Source organism: Vulpes vulpes, chromosome 6, assembly GCF_048418805.1.
Source record: "Vulpes vulpes isolate BD-2025 chromosome 6, VulVul3, whole genome shotgun sequence".
NCBI classification, from domain to species: Eukaryota; Metazoa; Chordata; class Mammalia; order Carnivora; family Canidae; genus Vulpes; species Vulpes vulpes.
In genome coordinates this window covers 107210632-107225308 of record NC_132785.1, presented here as the reverse complement: position 1 = coordinate 107225308, position 14677 = coordinate 107210632, and the positions used below count along the sequence as shown (strand labels likewise).

At 38.2% G+C, this 14677-nt stretch overlaps 1 protein-coding gene across 29 annotated transcripts in view; it reads left to right on the top strand.

Annotated features, from left to right (window-relative positions):
- Positions 1–14677, top strand: part of NUMB (NUMB endocytic adaptor protein) — a 164971-nt gene that overhangs the window by 35447 nt on the left and 114847 nt on the right. For all 29 annotated transcript variants that reach the window (XM_072761947.1, XM_026008548.2, XM_072761970.1 and 26 more), the window contains exon 2: positions 2335–2469. The gene's annotated coding sequence lies outside the window, so the exon portion shown is untranslated. The remainder of the gene's footprint in view (positions 1–2334; positions 2470–14677) is intronic.

Genomic DNA, 14677 nt, shown 5'->3' with positions numbered 1-14677 from the left:
ATGAAAGAAACAGGCATGCATATCCAGATTCCAATATGACAGTTTGAGCACTTAAAATATACACTTAAAATTAGTTTTGAATGAACACTTAAGAATTTTTACTTTAAGCGAATATAACTTTAATTCCTATAAAAAGGCATTTATTTATTCAGTCTTTTTTTTCTAACTATTTATTAATACTTGCTATTTATAAGGAATTGCACTAGGTTCTAGGAATATAAATGGAACAAACTTGGGATGCCTGGGTGGCTCAGCGGTTGAGCATCTGCCTTTGGCTCAGGGCGTGATCCTGGAGTGCTGGGGTTGAGTCCCACATTGGCCTCCTTTCATGGAGCTGGCTTCTCCCTCTGCCTGTGTCTCTGCCTCTCTGTGTCTCTCATGAATAAATAAATAATATCTTTAAAAAAAATTGGAGCAAATTTGGCTGTCCCCCTGCAGGTGTTTAGTATCCCTGAGTGTAAGTCAGTGTTTGAGTGACCCCTTTTGTGCAGATCAGTAAAACATGATACAGTTTTTAAAAAAGATTTTATTTATTTATTTGGAAGAGAGAGACAGAGTGAGTGAGTGAGAGCACATATGAGCAGAGGGAGAGGGCAAAGTAGACTCCCCTACTGAGCAAGGAGCTTGATGCGGGGCTTGATTCCAGGATCCCCGGGATCATGACCTAAGCTGAAGGCAGACAGCCAACAGAGCTACCCAAGTGCCCTTATATAATACATTTTTAATTTGTCTTCTGGAAAGTGTAAACCATACTTTTGGGTGGATTGGCTTTTGTTTTTAGCATTTTATCTGTTTAGCACAACTCTGTGTTATCTGTAATCATTCCTGTTTTTCAAATCAGCAAATTGAGATTAAAGAGGTTAAATAATAATTCCTCATGTAACTATAAAACTCACTTTAAAATCCTACTTAATTTGGGGCGCCTGGCTGGCTCAGTCAGTGGAGTGTGCAACTCTTGATCTTGGGGTTATGAGTTCGAGCCTCATGTTGGGTATAGAGAGTACTTAAAAACAAATCTTTAAAAAATAAATAAAATCCTGCTTATTTAAAAAACCCATTCATTCTACTTTTCTACCTCCCGTATGTTGTAAGGTACAAAGCCTCTATTAGAAAACATATTGTATGAGGTTTATGTATCTGCTTTCCTATTAGATCTGGAGATATTTTTTAGAGCAGGGACTAATCTTATTTATTTTTGGGCTCCCCCAGCAACTAGAATGCCTGTCACATATTAGGTACCTAAAAAATACTAGTTGAATAGTGAATGAATACATTGAATGTTAGAAATAGAGGATTTTAGAGCTCATGGAAATCATATAGACCCTAGAACTCTAAAAAGAATTTTATATTGCTTACATAGGGCTACAGCTTTTGATTTTGAGTATTTAAAAAACTACTAGTACTGTCTATCACATCATCTCATAAAAGAAGCCATTTTATTTTTTATTTTTTTATTTTTATTTTTTTTTAATTTTTCTTTATTTATGATAGGCACACAGTGAGAGAGAGAGAGAGGTAGAGACACAGGCAGAGGGAGAAGCAGGCTCCATGCACCGGGAGCCTGATGTGGGATTCGATCCCGGGTCTCCAGGATCGCGCCCTGGGCCAAAGGCAGGCGCTAAACCGCTGCGCCACCCAGGGATCCCAAAAGAAGCCATTTTAATACTAGAAAAAGTAGTAAGGACAATCTCAGAGTTGCACAATTGGTAAATTTACACCCATTTTTTTGGTCATGACTGTTTAAGGATTAGATTTCGGGAACCATTATGTAATGCAACTGTCTCTTTTTAAAGATGATATATCTGAGCTCAGAGACATATCAAAAGTTCTTACAGCAAGGCAGAATGATAAGGTCTTCTGACTACTAGCCCAGAACTTTGATCCAGTCACTCTAGTCTTCATCACATGATGAGATTTAGGCACAGTGAATTTGTTCCTTAAGTAAGATCCTAAGTTTGGTAAGAAGTAATGCTGGGACTTGAAGCCACATTACCCAATGCTACTTTCAGTGAGACCTATGCATTCACTTACATGTTATCTTAATTCTACCAGCCTCATCCAGTTGTAGAGATGAAATTCTAAGTGAATGAAAGGAAATGTTTAGGGGCACCTGGGGTGGCTCAATTTGTTAAACTTCTGACTTTGGTTCAGGTCATTATCTTGCGGTCCTGGGATCAAGCTCCATGTCCAGCTTCTTGGTCAGCAGTCTGTTTTTCTCTCTCACTCACCCCTTGCTTGAGCTCTCCTTTGTGTGTACTCTTTTTGTCTCTTAAATAAATATTTTTCAAAAAGGAAATGTTTATATTTAGCATTTTCTTTTCTTAAAAATTTCAGATTTGAGGCTTCTGCAAATTCTTCCAGGGAGGAGGAGGTCCAGTGTAGCTGCTGTTGCGCCTCAAGTTCTTGATTCACATCTACGGATTAGAATATTGGTGTACCAGCCATCCTCAGACACCTCACTAAGGACAGGTATGTGAAAGAGATAGTAAAGATAAGTAGAATGAATGCTACTGTTTTTCCTTTCTATTTCTTGTTAGATGAATACCTTTGACTGCCTTTAAAAATTTAACCCTTTTTTCCCCCTGGTAAAAATAGCATTTGGAATCTTAGTTGAGTGGGGCAGAATATTTTCTTGATGGTAAAATACATGTCAAAATGTTAACAGTGGTAAAACTTAGGGTAATTAAAAGTTTTCTTCTTTCTCTTTTTTGTCCATTTTTCAAGTTGTATTTATGAGCTTATATTATCTAGTGTTATGTAACAAACCACCCCTAACTTAGTGGGTTTAAAACATACCAGTCCTTTATTTTGCTCATGTATCTGTAATTTGGGCAAGAGTTGTTTAGTGGGGACAGCTTGTCTCTGTTAATATGTGGCCTAAGGTGAAATAGCTGGAAGAGTGGGAGAGTCAGTGGCTGGGCGCTGGAATTATTTGAAGGCTTGGCACACTCATGTGTCTGGTGGTTAATGTTAGCTATTGGTAGGTACCTAAGCTTGGGCTGTTAGCCAGAACACCTACACATGACCTCTCCTTTTTTGCTGCTTGGCTTCCTCACAGCATGGTGGCTAAGTTTCAAGAAAGAGCATCCCAAGAGAGCAAGGTGAAGTTGCATGGCATATTTGACTTAATTTTGGAAGTCACAGTGTTACTCTGCTTTTTTCTGTTGGTTGAGGTAGTCCTAAAGGTACACCTAAGTTCAGAGGATATAGACATAGACACTTTCAGCATCTCATTATATGAAGGGAGGAATTTCAGCATCTCATTATCTGAAGAGCAAATGCAATGAAATCTGCCATTATAGCCATCTTTGGCGAATATAATGTACCACAGTTGGTATTACTTTTTAAGGTAAGAGGATAAATGGCTGTATAATGTGAAAAGAGGAATATTCACAGGAAATTATGGTGTATGAGTCCAGTAAGAATTTTGTGTGCTTTTCTTGAGTATGATGCTGAAAATAAGGTGCTGAAACAGGAAGAAGTGAAATAGATTTTGCATTTTCTTTTGTATTAACAAAGCAGCAAACTGAAAAATAAAGAACAAATATTTATAAACCAGATGCAAAATAAGATTTGTAGTTTGGATTTTTTGTTTTTGAGAAAATGCTTTTAGTTCAAAGGCTACTTGTTTTTGTTTTGTTTTATTGGTTTTAATAATTGGAGAATTATTTGGGAAACTGGCTTCCGATACCATAGGCTTGAGAAACTAGTGCCAGTATTATTGAGTACATCAAGTTGTTTTGTCTGCCTCTTTTAAGGACATCTATGTAATCTTTTTTAGAATTGTACAATTTTACCTGCTAAATTTCTGGTAAGTTTTTTTTTTAAGATTTTATTTATTTATTCATGAGAGACACACAGAGAGAGAGGCAGAGACATAGGCAGAGGGAGAAGCAGGCTTCCTGGGGTGAGCCTGATGCGGGACTTGGTCCCAGGACCCCGGGATCATGACCTGAGCCAAAGGTAGATGCTCAACCATTGAGCGCAGTGGTTGGTTGCGCACCCAGGCGCAGTGGTAAATACTAAATTTCTGGTAAATACTTAAAAATGTTTTCAGTGGAACAAAAAAACTTGCAAAGTTCTAGAATATTTGGTTGTATTATTATTTTTAAAAACTATTTATTTATTTATTTGAGAGAGAGAGCATGAGTGGGCGAGGAGCAGAGGGAGAGGAAGAGAATCTCAAGCAGACTCTCAGCTAAGCAGAAAGCCCAACTTGGGGGCTCAGTCTCATGACTCAGATCATGACCTGAGCAGAAATCAGGAGTTGGTGGCTTATCAAACTAAGCCACCCAGGTGCCTCTATTTGGTTGTATTATTGATCACACGTACTTACCAGTTATATGAATTGCCTATAGCAGGTTTGAATATAGCTAGTACCTAATTTCTGGATGTAATGGGATAGTATTTTTAGATAATTCTCTAAATATGACATGGAGATGTTGGTCCCTTCACTACAGGTAGGAAATAAGGTATAATTAGTATATACCAGTATATGTGTGCGTGCCTGTGTATTAGGCCCAGAAATTTTTTTTTGCTGTTGGCAGAGTTGGTTCAGTTCTGTTTCTCAACTACTCACAGATATATCTTATAGTGGAAAATGACAGAATCAGCTATTGTGACAATAGAAGTAATCTCAGAAGTTTGCCCTTAACTGAATAATCAGAATTGACTGAGTTTGTGAAACAATATATTTTAGTTCAAAGGTATAATTGGGAAAGCTGTTTTGATTTTTTTTTCCTTTTAAAAGCATTATGACATGTTTGCCAGTAGACATAGATTGGGAATGATGAGTAGTACAAAATACTGTGTCTTAAATAAGAATAACAACAAATACATGCATATATACACAAACATATATAAAGCCTGTTGTTGTGCCCAAGATTGTGAATCCGAGAAACCACCAAGGAGCCGACACCGGTGCAAACACACGAGGGTTTATTTACAAGCTGGAGCTTGGGTCCAAGTGTACCCGACACAGCAGAGCAGGGACTTGGACCCCGAGACTAAGAGGCATAGCTGCTTTATATGGGCCAGTGGCCCATGGGATACACAGAAAGTTGCATAGTCATGTTGGTCCACACGCAGGTAGCCGATTGAATTACCTCTTACCCTATAGTATCCATATGAGCTGGCCTATTACATTGGTCAGAATCGGCTTGCAGTTTGGCGGGCACAAAGCAGGGTTACATTGTTATGAGCTGATTTCTGATTAGGGTGTGCCCACCTGCTTGACTAGGGTGGGCAGCGCCTTAAGCAATAAGCAGGTTATGTGGGGGTCACACAGGAGGTGGCGGGTGTAGCACAAAATGGAGTTAGTCCTGCTCTGCTTGTCCAGGGGTAGGGGATTTTTGTTAAATTTTCTGGGTCCCACACCTGTAAGCATTAACTTGCCTTCTTTTTAAAGTATTTTTGTTTTAAGTATTTTTTTTTAAAGATTTTATTTATTCATGAGACACGGTGGGGAGGAGGGGTGTGGGCAGAGACACAGGCAGAGGGAGAAACAGACTCAATCCCCAGTCTCTGGGATCAGGCCCTGGGCTGAAGGCGGCCCCAAACTACTGAGCCACCCAGGCTTCCCTGTTTTAAGCATTTTTTAAAGCCCACTTTTGCTTTTAAGAAGTCTGAGTAGAAAAAAAAAAAAAGTCTGAGTAGGTAAAATTGCTGATAACATCTTTTTCAGGGTTGTCTTGCCTCCATTCTGCAAGGCCTGTGTCTGAGGGGATAAAAGTCCTTTGAGTGAGTGAAAGAAATACTGCTTTCTGACTGAAGCTAAAACAAAAATAAAAGCTTCTAAAATGCCCTATAGAAATTGCAAATATGGTGGTGGTTACTCTTTGGCACTTTATTCAATTTATGGAAGGAGATAAATGATAAGGTTCTCTTGTAAATGTGAATGACTATGCAAATATTCTTTTATTTATTTTTTAAAATATACTTTTATTTATTTTTATTTTTTTAATTTTTACTTATTTATGATAGTCACAGAGAGAGAGAGAGAGAGAGAGAGAGGCAGAGACACAGGCAGAGGGAGAAGCAGGCTCCATGCACCGGGAGCCCGATGTGGGATTCGATCCCGGGTCTCCAGGATCACGCCCTGGGCCAAAGGCAGGCGCCAAACCGCTGTGCCACCCAGGGATCCCCTTAAAATATTCTTTTAAAATGCAAAAAAGATTTTTGAATAATTGTGAAAGGCAGAAATTGTATTTGGGGTTAGTGGTTATCCTGCTTATTCTGGTTTCTAAAATTATAATGACTCTCAGTTGAAATACGGAATTTAGTTCATGCTTATATGGATTTTTGGCAAAATAAGAAGTTGTGTGACTTTCTTCTCCTGAACTCCCCACCCCAATTATTAAAAAAAATAACATCTTTTATGTATGAAATGTTTAACAAAAGTGTTTAAAATTTGTGGTAAGGAAGTGATTGGCATAGCATAAAATTTACTCTATTAACTATTTTTTTTTTTAAACATTTTGTTCATTTTTTTTTTAAATTTTATTTATTTATGATAGGCACACAGTGAGAGAGAGAGAAGCAGAGACATAGGCAGAGGGAGAAGCAGGCTCCATGCACCGGGAGCCCGACGTGGGATTCGATCCCGGGTCTCCAGGATCGCGCCCTGGGCCAAAGGCAGGCGCCAAACCGCTGCGCCACCCAGGGATCCCTATTAACTATTTTTTAATGTACAGTTCAGTAATGTTAATAAGTATATCTGTATTGTTGAACAACCAATCTTCAGAACTTTTCATCTTGTAAAATTGACTCTATACTTTTTTTTTTTAATTTATTTATTCATGAGAGACACACACAGAGAGAGAGAGAGAGAGAGAGAGAGAGAGGCAGAGACACAGGCAGAGGGAGAAGCAGACTCCATTCAGGGACCCTGATGTCGGACTCGATCCTGGGACTCCAGGATCTCGCCCTGAGCCAAAGACAGGCGCTCAACCGCTGAGCCACCCAGGCATCCTGACTCTATACTTCTTAAACAACTCCCTAGTCTCCCCTACCCTGTGGCCCCTGGCAACCAGGATTCTGTTTCTGTCTTTGATTTTGACTACTATAGGTACCTCATATAAATGGAATCATACTGAGTTGTTTTTATGACTAGCTTATTTCACTGATTATAATGTCCTCAAGGATGTAGTACATGTCAAAATTTCTTCGTTTTTTTTTGGGTGGGGGGGAGAGAATCTTAATCATCCAGTGTGAACAGTGATCTCACAACCCTGAGATATGAACTGAGCTGAAATCAAGAGTCAGTTGCCTAACCAATTGAGCCACTCAGGCACCCCAGCATTGTTCCTTTTTATTATTGAACGTTCCATTGTATAAGTATACCAAATTTTAAAAGTTTATTTAAAAAAAGATTTTATAATTTTTTAAAGATTTTATTTATTTATTTGAGAGAGAGACGCCATGAGCAGGCAGAGGAGCAGAGGGAGAGGGAGAAGCAGATACTTCACCTAGCAGGGAGCCTGTTATGAGGCTTGATCTCAGGACTCTGGGATCATGACCTGAGCTGAAGGCAGACACTTAACTGAATGAACCAGTCAGGCACCCCTAAAGATTTTATTTTTAAGTAATCTCTACACTCAATGTGGGGCTTGAATTTACAATCCTGAGATTAAGAATTGCTTGCCCTATGGGATGCCTGGGTGGCTCAGCGGTTGGGATGCCTGGGTGGCTCAGTGGTTGGGCGCCTGCCTTCAGCCCAGGGCATGGTCCTGGAGACCTGGGATCGAGTCCCACTTTGGGCTCCCTGCATGGAGCTTGCTTCTGTCTCTACCTATGTCTCTATGTCTCTCTCTCTCTGTCTCTTATGAATAAATAAAGTCTTTAAAAAAAAAAAAAGAATTGCCTGCTCTACTGATTGAGCCAGCCAGGTGCCTGTGGATATACCAGTTTTAAAAATTAATTCATCAGTTGATGGGCATTTGGCTATTATTGGCTATTATAATATATATAATATATAAAATATAATATTTTTATATCATAAAATATAAAATATGCATAAAATATAAACTATAAGGTATAAAAATATAAAATAATACATAAAAATAAATAATGTTTATCATCTCATTTTTATTTTATTTTTATTTTTATTTTTTTAAAGATTTATTTATTTATTTATTGATGAGAAACACAGAGAGAGAGAGGCAGAGACACAGGCAGAGGGAGAAGCAGGCTCTATGCAAGGAGTCTGATGTGGGACTCGATCCTGGGTCTCCAGGATCACACTCCGGGCTGCACGCGGCGCTAAACCGCTGCACCACTGGGGCTGCCCTATCATCTCATTTTTTAAAAGATTTATTTATTTAATTATTTTAGAGGAGCATATACAGAAAGAGGGAGAGAGAGGGAGAGAGCATCTCAAGCAGACTCTGTGCTGAGCACAGAGCCCTTTGCAGGGCTCAGTCTCATGACCCTAAGATCATGACCTGAATGGAAACCAGGAGTCAGATGCTTAACAGACTACGCTACCCAGGGACCCCTGTCATCTTATCATTTAAACATTTTCTTCTGGTGTATTTAATATGTACATACATTTAACATAATATGTCTAAATGTAATATACATATATCGAGGAATATATTCAAAATTTTTTAGTAATAGGTACAGGATGAAAAAGGTTCAGAGGTCAGTGTTCTAGTCCAGATCTGTCAGAAAACAGCTAGAATTATCCTTAGTCACAGATCTGATTGTACTACTCATAATTATACTCTACTATTTGTGAAAAAAGGTAAATATTTTATTTTATTTTTTTTAATAAAGATTTTATTTATTTATTCATGAGTGACAGAGAGAGAGAGAGAGAGAGAGAGAGAGGCAGAAACACAGAAAGAAGGAGAAGCAGGCTCCATGCAGGGAGCCTGACATGGGACTCGATCCCAGGTCTCCAGGATCAGACCCTGGGCTGAAGGCGGCGCTAAACCGCTGAGCCATCCGGGCTGTCCCAAAAAAGGTAAATATTTTAATGTGATGCTTAAGGAACTGTTCCTTAATGGGCTTGTACTTTTTATCTGGTTTTTAGCTAAATTTTAGTCTTATAGCTCAGTGCTACCTTTTAGGTTATTCTCACCAAATTCCTTGTAGTTCTTTTAATACATGAGGTTCTGCCTTGGAGCTTTTGCCAACTCTTCCCATTTGCTTAGAATGCTGTTTCCTGCCTACATTGCCTTTTTAGGGGTGCTATATCTTTTAAGCTCCAGCTAAATCACTCCTCCAAAGTGCTCTCTGGCTCATCCAAGTCAATTAATTGCTTCATTTTCTACGATAACTCTGTATCTAGTATATACCTTTATTATAGCAGCTCTCAAACTAAATTGCAGTTATTCATTAGTGTGTCTGCATCCTTTCCTAGACTGCTACCTCCTTAGAACGAAGGGGCCTTATTCATCCAATATTTATGTAAGTGAATGGGTATTAGCCTTGTGGGTGAGGCACTTGCTTGACCTTGAGAGTGATACCTGCCAGCCCTGGTGGCGCAGCGGTTTAGAGCCACCTGCAGCCCAGGGCGTGATCCTGGAGACCCTGGATCGAGTCCCACATCAGGCTTCCTGCATGGAGTCTGCTTCTCCCTCTGCCTGTGTCTCTGCCTCTCTCTCTCTCTCTCTCTGCATCTCTATGAATAAATAAATAAAAAATCTTAAAAAAATTTTAACAACAACAAAAAAGAGCGAGAGCGAGAGAGAGAGAGAGAGAGAGAGAGAGAGAGAGAGATACCTCCTGGGTGGAGGTCTACCCATTACCTTAGTTTTCAAAGTTTTTGTTATGTTCATTACTTTAGGTCCATACCTACACAGGTTAAGGGTGAGCTCAGGAGTTCATAAACAACTTTATGGACTCATTTCTCTGAGGACACAGAGAAAAAGAAAAAAAAAAGTTTGGCCTGCCCACTTGAAGGCAAGGGTTCCACTGCATGGAGAGGAGGGTTCCCCTCGGAATTTTCACCCCTGGAGGTTTTCTATTTTCAGATACTCTTGCTGCTGTTATTGTTATACCACAGAAGACCTAAGGGGACTAGAATGAGAGGAGGGGGAGAAAGAATAAATTCCCAAGGGATTTACCCCACTTTTTTCTGAGCTTTAGAAGTTACCTTTTCTAACATTGAGCCAGGAGGGCTTCCCCTATATTTTTCTCCATCTGCACCATAGTGCTTGTTAACAAGTTTTGGATTGTGTTGAGTTTAGGCTGGGAAATACTAGAGGGGAAAAAAATGGTAAACTCATAGCAGTTTAGTGATACTTTGAATTCTGGTGCTTTTCCCAGATCCACCTGTAATTACTTTGTAGAGTCTTTAAATAGCTGTTTGTGCATTTTGTCTAGGTTTTATGTTCATTGAGTGGTAAATAGAGGTGTTTATTCTGTTACCAAATGAGAAGTCTACCTAAAACTTCTGTTTTAACATTTTATTTTGATATAATTTTAGGTTCAGAGGAAGTTGTAAAAAGAAGATAGGTCCAGTGTAACTTTTACTCAGTTTCTCCCAGTGGTGATATTTTACATAGTTATAGCAGAATACTCAAGATGGGAAACTAACATTAATGCCATGACAACTAACATTTCAAGTGTACAAGAATGTTGAAAGAACAGTACATTGAACATCTCTATATCTCCAACTAATAATCAGTAACTTAAATGTTTTGCCATACTTGCTTTGTACATATATTCTAATATGTGCATATTTCTTTTTTGTGAAACACTTAAAAGAACATTTCAAGCATCAGGATACTTCACTCCTAAGTATTTAAAAACACATTATACTTTAATAAACATTTAGTATATTATACTTTAATTTAAAAACATTTAATAAAAGCACATTATTTTTCTGTATAACTCTAATACCATTATCATACCTAAGAATATTAGCAGTATGAATTTGGAAGGGATGATAATCTTAATGTTCCAGGGATTTTGTTTTAAAGTTGACTCTTAAAGGCTTAAGTTATTGTTTGAGAAGATATCCCTCCTGATGATGTACTATGTGATTGTTTTGAGTGTCTGAGCTCCTACCATGAGTGCAATTCAGAGCCCGGGAAGCTTTCTGATTCTATATTCTTGTTTTCTGTCACTCTTCCCTGGGCTCAGACTTCCTAAAGCTGTCTGAACAGATACTTAGAATAGTCTTTATCAAGAGATTATTCCTTTGTGAGACTGATTTAGGACTAGAATGTAACTTTGGTTTTAGTTATTAGTCAGGAAGTTACATTTACAGTTGTGGTAGTTTTTGATATGGTGACGTATAAGGATTGTATCCAACTGGAAGTAATTGAAAGCCTGGCTACAAAGTTTAAACAAAGAAAAGTCTGTTTTTCTTACATAAGTCTGGAAGTAGGCAGTTGCTCATGTTGCTTCAGTGGTCAACAATGTTGAGGCCCATATCTTTTTGATTGGCTTGGCCTTCATGGTCCTAAGATAGCTGTAACTCCAGCCTTCCACCCACATTTAAGGAGGAAGGCAAAAGGTCCAGGCCAAGCAAAAGCTTCCCTATTAGTGTTTCTAGCAAGTTACTTCTAACATCTCCTGGAGCAAAATTGGGTCATACGGTCACTTCTAACTTTAAGTAGGCTTTTGGTCTCTATAGTGAGATGCAAGGAGGAAGGAAGGATTTGGGAATGGCTTTTTAGGCAGCCAGTTAATAGCATATGTCACAATTATATGATTTTTACTTCAGAAACTCATTTGACCTCAGTATGATATTCAGCACCTAAGTGCTTTACAGTTACATAGTAACATCTTACTGGGTACCATTAAGAAACCAAAGGAATTTTAAATTTAGTTATAAAGGTGAGCTTTTGGTTATGCAAGGTAATCTTTGGCTTGAATTTTGTTTTCTCATATGTGAAATGAGGTTAATAATACCTTTTAGGGTAATTGTGAAGCGAGAAGGATATAATTTATGTAAAGTACTTAATATAGTGCCTGCTGCATTGGTGGTGTGACAAGGAGATATTATAGATGTTTGGTGGGTAGATGTTGTGCTAGAGTAGAGGAGTATGGACTTCATAGCTGACAGATTTTGATTTGATTCCTAGTTCCATTACACAATAAATGTATGGTTTTAGACAAATCAGTTTATCTCTCTGATTATTAATGTGCAGTGTTTATCTCTCAGGATTGTTGGAAAGATTAGAGATTATATATGTACAGTGCGGCACCATGTGAGCTCTCAGTTAAAGAGCATCTGTTCCTGCTATCTTTAGTTATGATTTCTGTAATTTGGGATCCATATAATAGGTAGGGAATCAGTCTTTGAATTTACTTTAGAAATTTATGTCAGGTATACTTTTTTTTTAATTAAGATTTTATTTATTTATGAGAGACACACAAAAAGAGGCAGAGACACAGAGGGAGAAGCAGGCTCCCTGCAGGGAGCCCGATGTGGGACTTGATCCGGGGTCCCCAGGATCATGCCCTGGGCTGAAGGCAGACGCTCAACCGCTGAGCCACCCAGGTGTCCCGGTATACTTTATTTGTAGTAAAAAGCATATTGTTGATTAGTAGTAAAATTTTTTATCTGTTCAAAAAAGCAGCTGCAGTGATCTGTTATTGTGGGGAAACAAAAAGATTTTTTTTTAAATAAAGATTTTTATTTTTAAATAATACACCTAATGTAGGGCTTGAACTTACAACCCCGAGATCATCAGTGGTATCCTCCACTGACTGAGCTAGCCAGGCATCCCAACAAAAAGTCTTTTAAATTTAGTTGTAGGGGCACGTGGGTGGCTCAGCTGTTGGGTGTCTGCCTTCAGTTCAGGTTTGATTCTGGAGTCCCGGGATCGAGTCCTGCATTGGGGTCCCTGCATGGAGCCTGCTTTTCCCTCTGCCTGTGTCTCTGCCTCTCTTTCTCTGTGTCTCTCATGAATAAATAAATAAAATCTTAAAAAAAATTAGTTGTAAAGGTGAGTTTTTGGTTATGTAAGATAAAACTTGGCTTGAATTTTGGGACTTTGGTATAATGGTATTGTGTTATGAATCTCAATCTTTTTTGCTCAACGCTGTCTTAAGGTTTAAACTTGTTATTAAGTAGGCTCCATTTTAAGCATAGAACTCAATTCAGGGCTTGAACTCACAACCCTGAGATTAAGATCTGAGCCAAGAGATCAAGAGTTGAGCACTTAACCAACTGAGCCATGCAGGTGCCCCAAGATTTAAACATATTTAAAATCTAGTGTAAAAAAAAAAAAAAAAAAAAAAAAAAAAAAAAATCTAGTGTATAACTGCTATCATATAATATTCCATTGTGTGTGCATTTCTACATTTTACTTAACTTTTTCTTTAATGGATCCTTAGGTGTGGCTTCGAAACTACTAACAAAATAGTACTGCTGTGCATTTCCTAATACATATTCCCTATTGATGTATGTAATAGCTTCTCTGTGGTATATACTAAGGAAAGGAATTGCTGACATATGGTCCATACACATACTTAATTTCACTAAATATTGCCAAATTGTTTTCCAGAACTGTTGCCCAGTTTATGCTCCCACCAGTAGTGTATTAGGGTTCCTATTTCCTTAAATCCTTACCAGCATTTGGTCTTATCCATCTGTTTAGTCTTGTCAATCTGATGGGTATAAAGTAGTGTTTTTATTTTACTTTATTTATTTTGGAAAGAGTGTGAGCAGGGGCTGGGGGCAAGGAAGAGAGAGACTTCCCCAAGCAGACTTCATGCTGAGCATGGAGCCAGACATGAGGTTTGATCTTAGGACCCTGAGATCCTGACCTGAGGCAAAATCAGGAGTTGGATGTTTAACTGACTGAGCCACCTAGGTGCTCCAAGTAGCGTTTTGTTTTAATTTACATTTCTGTGATTGAGAGTAAGATTGGCATCTCTCTCTCTCTCTCTTTTTTTTTTAAGATTTTATTTATTTATTCATGAGAGACACACAGAGAGAGGCAGAGACACAGGCAGAGGAAGAAGCAGGCTCCATGCAGGAAGCCTGATGTGGGACTCAATCCCAGAATTCTGGGATCATGCCCTGAGTCAAAGGCAGATGCCCAACTGCTGAGCTACTCAGGCGTCCCAGATTTAGCATCTCTTTATTTACTTGATACCATTTGGGTTTTCTCTGCATGTTAACTAAAAAAATTACCCAAATAATACATATTTGTAATAGATACTTTTAATTTTTTTCTTTTTCCTCTTTTCTTTTTGTAGGTATTTTTAAAATGCAGATCATGTATAATATCCTAATCTAGAGATAATGGCTATTGACTGTGTCTTTCTGGTCTTTAAATATTCATACATACACAAATTCACATACACACAAATAATGTATTTTTGTTACTAGAATTGTAATGTATACTTTTCATTTCACAATGATATATGATTGTTTTCCTATGTTGGATGTATGTGCATTACCATGTAATGGGTATATATCTTTTCATTTTATGGCTTTAAGTTAAATTTTTGTTTTTTTCCTCATTAACAATACTTTGAACTGTTAATCAAACCTAAGCCTACATTTTGATGAGGCAAGGCTAGAGGGATTATGCTCTTGCTCCCTTTGTGAAACTGAATTTATAATAGCAAGTTGCAGGCTGTCTCAGTTTATTTTCCGCTTGGATTCTAGAGGAGCTGTTAATACTTTATAAAGACAACAGCTAGTCCTCGATGTTCTAAGGCTAGGGTTTAAAGACCTTTCAGTTAGGCCTTATTGTTTCTCTTTTTT